Genomic DNA, 7,472 nt, shown 5'->3' on the forward strand with positions numbered 1-7,472 from the left:
ATACACTTTTAAGATATTTTTGATATCTTTTCTTTCTTCTTTCCTTTCATTTTTGTTTTTTTGTTTTGGCAAAAGATCACACCAGAAGTACTGCTTTGTAAGTTGCATTTTCATTTGATAACATATCATTGACTTTTTCATATCAATAAATAAAATTCTACTTTATTATTTTAAAAGCTGTATATCATATTCTATTGTATAGATACCCTGCTATTCTTTTAACTAATGCCTTCTTGATAGATTTGGGTTATTCCAATTTTTCAGTATTATAAACAACATTGTGATAAACATGCTTTTCCTTAGGACAAATTCTTAGAAGTTGTATATCTAGGCCAAAGCATATTTTAAATATTGACACACATTGCTAGATTGTGCTTTAGTTTAAAACCAGCATTATACTTCTCTTAGCGTGTGTGTGTGTGTGTGTGTGTGTGCATGTGTGTGTGTGAGCGAGCACGTGAACTCACACATGCATGTGTATTTGCTAATATTAATTGAGTACTTCCTATATTCTAGACCTTAGACTAGGTTAGAGAAGAGAAAGAAGGCTTAAGACAAACACTTCAGCATGAGCAAGAAGAGAGCAAAAGTGGCTGAGATGATAGGCAGAAGACAGAAAGCTTTAAAAGACATGCAAGAACTGCCATGGTGAGTACAAATAGCCCAGCCCACTGTAATGGACTCTGAGAGAATCAATGCAGAAGGCACTAATGGGTGTTCATAATAATGACCTTGAATTATCAAGAAGTGTTTTGTTGTTATTTGGCTGGCTGCATTTAAGAAGGTAGGGTAGTGTGAAACATTTTCGATGAGATCTCCATCAAAATAGTTCGTGTTACTTAAATTAGGTGTACAAGAGGTAAGTCTTCAGCAAGCTCAGCACCTTGATTATATGGAATGCCTTAACCATCTGAGAATCTTGGGAAGCTCAGAACTGAATATATGAGAAAAGGCATCTAAGTCATCTTTCCTGCCCTCAATGGCTTCCAATTCTTGTTGATAATATAAGCTTTCACCCTTCCTAGATGTCTTTGCATTTTAATAAAGGACTTTAAAAGATCATAATGTCTTATCATCTCCTGGGATCCAAATTCCAGTAATATAATGCTAGGCACTGAGAATACAGGAGGAAAGTTTTATAGGACAAAGGATTTTTCTGGTGACTCATGCAGAGAGTGTGGGCTTTTCTTTGTGTGAAGATAGTCCAGCAGGGTGGGCTTCTTAGCTGCTCATGTCCTTTGGGTCATAAACTCCCACCTCTGAAAAGCCCTCTGGACCGGAATCATGTCCATAAGACCAACAGCAGAGTGATTCCAACATGCTTATGGCCAAGCAGAAAGCTAAGGGGTCCTCAGAGAAACTGATTGGACTGTTCAGTACTAATCTGAAACAGAATTATGGATCATTTAAGTGACAAGTGGCCCTAAGCTTTCAGAGTCAAGGCCACTGGGGTTCTGAGAATTCTGGCTGAGTATCCAACAGGCCTCTGCTCATTACTTCCATCCATGCCAGTGTTTAAATTATAATGAAAACTGAATGCAAAAATTTAGACGACTTGGAGCTTTTAATAGCTATCCCCAGAACGCACAGCCCTGAGGCAGAAGATGGAGGGTGTCGGAAGCAGAGATGCATGAAGCCATCCCTTTGCACTGTTGCTCTCCTCATTGGCGCCCCTTCAGGAAACAGCCTGGATATTCGAAGAGCTCCCTGGCTGGATAAAGGCTCTAGCCGGGAGGAGGTACCTGCTTTAGAGGGTTAATCCACACCTTTACCTAAACCCTCCAATGAAAAGAGTAGCCCTGAGGTCTGGGACAGTCTCTTAAATCTGCTGAATTTTGATGCATTCCTGCATGTTATTCCCAACAGTAATTCAGATCAACATTTGCCTGACAGAGGCTTAGCACCCCTCCCAGAATGTCCCTAACTTTCTCTGGGAAGCAAAACTTGGGTCTCTGATAAACCGGCAGGAAAACAGCCTGTTCAGGTCCAAAAGGCTCTCTGCTGCCTCTATGTTTCTGAAGTGCCAGTTTCTCAATCTCTCCTGTTGGTGGAAAAAAGACAGCAAGGCCACGAGTAGCTGATTCTGACACACAAAGACCAAATGAAACTCCTCATCTAGCCTTGGACCGAGGCAGGGAGATTGGCTGCTCCCTGCACGTGCTCTCAGAGGTGCACGGACATCTCCTTTATCCAAAATAATCTCCCTCTTCTGTGGTTAATATCTGTGATTCCATTAGTAGGGGCTAATTCCCCTGTGGCCTGTGTGGGTTCACTTTATATGCCTCATCAATCATCGCACCTTTCATGTGCTGGAAGCAGATGTATAGATGGAGGGATCCCGGGGTGAGGGGACTCTGGGCAGCTAATAAGTGGGGAAGCACACTCGAGCATGAGAGGAGTGCGGAGACAGGCAAGACCAGCTTTTCTTCTCGATTCCTCGGGCTCATCTCACACATGTTCTGTTCCTTTGCTCTGTGTGTCAGGAGCTGAACTATATCCCACCCCAACATCACATGTTAATGTTCTAACGTGACTGTGCTTTGAGACAGAGTCTCTAGAGACGTAATTAAGTTGGTCATATGGGTAGGCACTAAGCCAATATGACTGGTGTTCTTATAAGAAGGGGAAGTTTCAACAGAAACGTGTGCAGAAGGAAAGCGATAGGAAGACATATAGAGAAGGTAGCCATCTACCAGACGAGGAGAGAGGCCCCAGAAGAAGCCAACCCTGCCGGCGTCTTGATCTTAGACTTCCAGCCTCCAGAGCTGTGAGAAAACAAACATCTGTTGTTTAAGCCCCCCACCCCAGCCTATGGCAGCCCTAGCACACTAATATCTCATGCTTCATATCACCCCTGCCCCGTCCACTCACCAACCCAGCCCTATTGTCATCACAGCCTCCCTGGAATAAGGTTGCTGAGTGGTTTAGCTCATACCACCTGACCACAAAGTACTACTTTTAACATTTAAAAAAAAAATCACATATACTGCTCTCCTCCAGAAAAGCCAAACTTAAAATATTTTAGGTTCCATCTAGTTCAGGGATTCAAAGTCATTTGCTGGAAATCATAAAAAAGAAGCTCAGGAAATTAAAGGAAACAGCCTGACACCAAAAGGGTGGCTCCAGAAAGAGATTAGGATGTTTCCTAGAGGCAGAAGCCTCCATCCCTAGGCCAGAGAAAACCCTGGGTGTAAACCTGGGATGTGCAGGGGGTTGCAAAGTCCCTAGGGTGGCTCAAGGCTGGTTAGAGCCATTGCCTGGCTCTGACGGGCAGCAGCGGGTACCATGCCCCAGGGAGAGCCCGGGCTGAGACTCCAAGCCCTGGGGGAATGGTGCCATGCCTCACTGTGCACACGCACATGTACATGGACACACATGATCACAGAAGAATGGGGCCTGCCTGAAGCCTGAAATAGAGGATTTTCCAGGCAAGGGAGATGCTCTCGGTTGGAGGAGGGTTTAAAAAAGACCTGGAGGTCGGGGTCAGAGAAAAAACAAAACAACCATCTTCCTTTTACTCCCCGAAGCCCAGGTGGTGCATTGAGTTAGCAGAGCCAGCGATCAAAGGGGTCCTGTCAGCTGTCAAATCTGCCTGTCCCTCTCTAGGTACGAGCCAGGACAGCCCACCCCTCTCTGTAGCTCATTTCCACATCAACTACACTTTCCAATAAGCTCTTACTCTATTAGATTGCTTCCTGGAAGAGCCAAATATTAAAAATCGCCGGTCAGTCAGTTCTTTATTTTGTTATTCACCAAACTGATTTTTTAAGCTCCGAGCCAATAAAGCGGTGACGGTGGAGCACAGATATGGATTTCTCGTTCTCCCACACTCATATATAATAATAATAAAACTTTATTAAACAAGAGACATGTTGTTTCAGGAAATTTTTCTTTCCCTTCTCCAGTGCCCTGAGGCAAAAATATACAATCTTATTAACTTCCTGGAAGAAATACACCATTCCCTTGGTGCACATGCTGAGCATTCATCTTCTTGGACCTGGGAAATGACACAGGCCCTTGACGTGAAGGTGTGTGGGCCACACTTTTCCAGGGAAATCTAGGGGACTGTGTCTGATTAGGAGACTCCTAAGGTGTCTGCACAGGGTCCAAGAGGCCTCTGGAAAGGATATTCCAAAATGTCCCAGGCCAGGCGGGCAACGAGAAAGGCAGTAATAGCACGCTGGTACAGCCGGCCGTGCGAGACCTCAGGGAGACAGAGTTCACCCTCTCACTTTTCAGACAGATGCTGCTGCATCATAGCGCTTGTGTTCAGGTGACCCTTATTTTATTTCATACTGGCCCCAGAGCACAAGCGCAGTGATGCGGGCAGTTCGGATCTGCCAGAGAGAAGCTGTAAAGTGCTTCCTTTCAGTGAAAAGGTATGTATGAATAGGAAAACAAAACAAACAAAAAAACATCGTATCTATCATCTGTCTATCTATCTGTCTATCTGTCTATCTATCCATCTATAGGGTTCAATACTATCTGTGGCTTCAGGCATACACTGGGCATCTTGGAACATATCTCCCGTGTATAAGTGGGGCTACTGCATGCAGAAATACAGTAAAACCTTGGATTGCGAGTAAAATTGTGGTTTGCGAGTGTTCCGCAAGACGAGCAACCATTCCTAATACTTGTTAACGTGATAAACGAGCAATGTCTTGCAATACGAGTAGTTTGTTTCTGGAACGAATTATGCTTTCAAACCTTCATTTAAGGAGGTAATTAAGGTTAAATGAAGCCATAAGGGTGTATTACTTACTGTATAGGACTGGTGTCCTCATAAAGACAGGGAGAGACACCAGATATCTCTCCCTCTCACTCTCCCTCTCTCTCTATCTCCCTCTCACTCTCTCTCTCTCTCCCTCTCCCTCTCTCTCTCTCTTCCCCCCCCCGCCCCCCACAGAGGAAGAATCATATGAGGACACAGTGGGCAGGCACTGTAACAACCAAGGAGAGAAGCCTACAAGAACCCACCCTGCCAGCACCTTGATGCTAGACTTCCAGCCTCCAGAACTGTGAGAAAATGTCTGTCATTCAAGCCATCCAGACTGTGGTATTTTGTTATGGCAGCCTGGGCTGACTCATACAGGGGCGGACAGAAAACACGGCACGTGCAGGGGGAGGGGCAGTGAGCAAGACGCTGGGGGCTCAGGTTCTCGCTGCCGGTTCCCTGTGGGCGAGCAGCCTCTGCAAGTCTCAGTAGAGAAGAGCCAGGCACTGCTCACCTGTGTTTGTCCTTCACTGAAGTCTTAAAAACAGAACATGTACTTCTTGTCACTAGCTGGGATCTTTCCAGGAAAATGGGACAAGGACCAAAGGACCTCTGATGACCATTCTAAGTCATAAGACTTTCCTGTAACAGCACATGCAGAGTTTATCACTGTAAATGTTTTATTAGGATTTTTAAAAAGTGGGTTTAGAAATCTGTTTTCTCCATATAAGAGGAGCAACAGTGGGCTAATTATAAATGAGTATTTTTATATATTTCATATTATATACTCCAGATACTGTTCAGTGAAACCAAATCAGGTGAGTGTCAAATATACATGGTGTTCAGCATTAGTTGTGCAGATGTTTACACTGTATAGGGGACATTTCTAATATACACAACAGCTGCAAAGCGTAGGGCACGTCTCTTGCCCTCCCTCCTGCCCACCATTAGAGGAGTTAATTTGATGGGATCCTCCTGATGTCCCTCTGGCCCCACTCAGGCATTAACAACCTTCTAGCTCCGGACCCTGAGCCCGGCTTCCACTCTCAGCCTCTCTGTCTGTTTCATTTTTCTCTAGATCCCATTTAAGATCAAACACCAAATGTTGTCCAGGCAATTACTGTGCACTCCACTCTGTGCTTTGCAGAACTGTGAGATAGCGACTGAAATGATCTCTGGGGTAACTTCCAACCTGAGCGACAGGGGAGGAGGTAAGGATGTGCCTCCTCATAAATCTCAGGTTTTGCCCCCTCCAGGAAGCCTTCCTGATTGTGCAGACAATACAAGTGTTCCCTGAGCCCCATTAATTTCCTCTCTTCCTTCATGTAGAGAGATAGTATAGTTTCCTACCTTCCCTTCATTGACAAACAGTTCATGTGACAATATGTGGGTGAGAGTGATGTATGTCACTTCCAAACTTGACTCTTAACTCCTTCATTTTTTCCTTGTCTGTCAGTGGGAGAGGGAGAAACTGGTGTAAAATGCCCAGGTCCTGGGAGATGGTGGGATCTGCTGTATCTAAGAAGCCTGGATCCCTTAATGACTATGTGGAGCAGAGCCCCTCCACCCACATTAGGCTGAAAAGAGTGAGAAATCAATCTAAACTGTGCTAAGCCACTGAGAGTTGGAGATTGTTTGTTACAACAATTAGCCAGTCTCGGCTCATACACTGACTGATTTGCGAGTTGAAAATAGTAGTCATTTGATCTCTAATGGAACACACACTCAAGTCGGGAGCTCATGAACACGGGTAGACAGTTTTCTAATGCGGTAGAGCTACGAATGCAAACCACGACCTGTCTGACTCCAGAGAGCATGCTCCTGATCCATTTCTTCTTTAATACTCTCTGGGCTACAGGGGTGACCATCAGGTGCTGTGGGAGAGCATGAGAGAAAACCTAGCTCTTAATATCTCTGAGCTGAAGGTAAGTTTTCAAACCATGCATATGGGTGTTTTTGTTGTGTAGTGAGAATTGTGGCTCCTTATTTCACCAGCATCTTCCCATCTCACCCCAAAGGAACTAAAGGTGCTTTTGAGCTGGATCTAGGACCATCTCCTGGGGTGACCCTTGGGCTGAAGGCAGCGAACTCAGATAGCAGGCTGTTGGAGATGGCCTCTGGGGCACTTCCAAAGCCTGCTGGGCTGTCTAGAGTTCAGCTGAGATCCAGAGGCCTGATGTAGTGACAAACTAAGTCTGCAACCCACAGGCACACGGTGGCGGAAATGCCCGCAGGGCGAGGGGTGGGGAGCCCAGGACTCCTGAGAAGCACTTCTCCTATTTAATGGGAGGTTCACAGATAGAGAAATTCAGAGCATTCTCAGTCCTTCCCTTGCGCTCCTGCCCGCCCAGCCTGGGCTTTGGCAGCACTTGCTTTGGTATACATTGCATTCCATCAGCGTAACTGCAGGGCTTTGGGGATCATTTTGGAATACTAGGATGTTAATGCATCGAGTTTTGTTCCAAGCAGTGAGCCACCTCCTGGGATTTGGGAATCTCTCTTTTAAATCCCGATAGCACTAATGAGCTAGTCAGGGCTTCTGACCCCCTCCACTCATCCCCACCCTCCCGGGGCTGCTCTGGGCGCTGCGATCAGCCATGTCTGCACTGTACTGCAGCAGCCACGGGCCTGATGTAGCCGCGGACTCCCGATGCAGCAGGTCACCTGGAGGCATTCGAACCACAATGTCTTCTTTTTTCCCAAATTACTGAGCACTCCTAAAAGTACTGTGCACACGCAGGCTCTGGGTAAATGCTTA

The 7,472-nt window shown here is 45.7% G+C and overlaps 1 long non-coding RNA gene across 1 annotated transcript in view; it reads left to right on the forward strand.

Moving 5' to 3' along the window:
- LOC109392311 (uncharacterized) overlaps positions 1-642 on the forward strand; it is a 48,435-nt gene extending 47,793 nt beyond the window's left edge. Inside the window, exon 5 of the long non-coding RNA XR_002126038.1 lies at positions 517-642. This is a non-coding gene — a long non-coding RNA (uncharacterized LOC109392311). The remainder of the gene's footprint in view (positions 1-516) is intronic.
- Positions 643-7,472: the final 6,830 nt, after the last annotated feature.

This window comes from Hipposideros armiger, unplaced genomic scaffold (assembly GCF_001890085.2).
Source record: "Hipposideros armiger isolate ML-2016 unplaced genomic scaffold, ASM189008v1 scaffold_0, whole genome shotgun sequence".
In the NCBI taxonomy this organism is placed as follows: domain Eukaryota; kingdom Metazoa; phylum Chordata; class Mammalia; order Chiroptera; family Hipposideridae; genus Hipposideros; species Hipposideros armiger.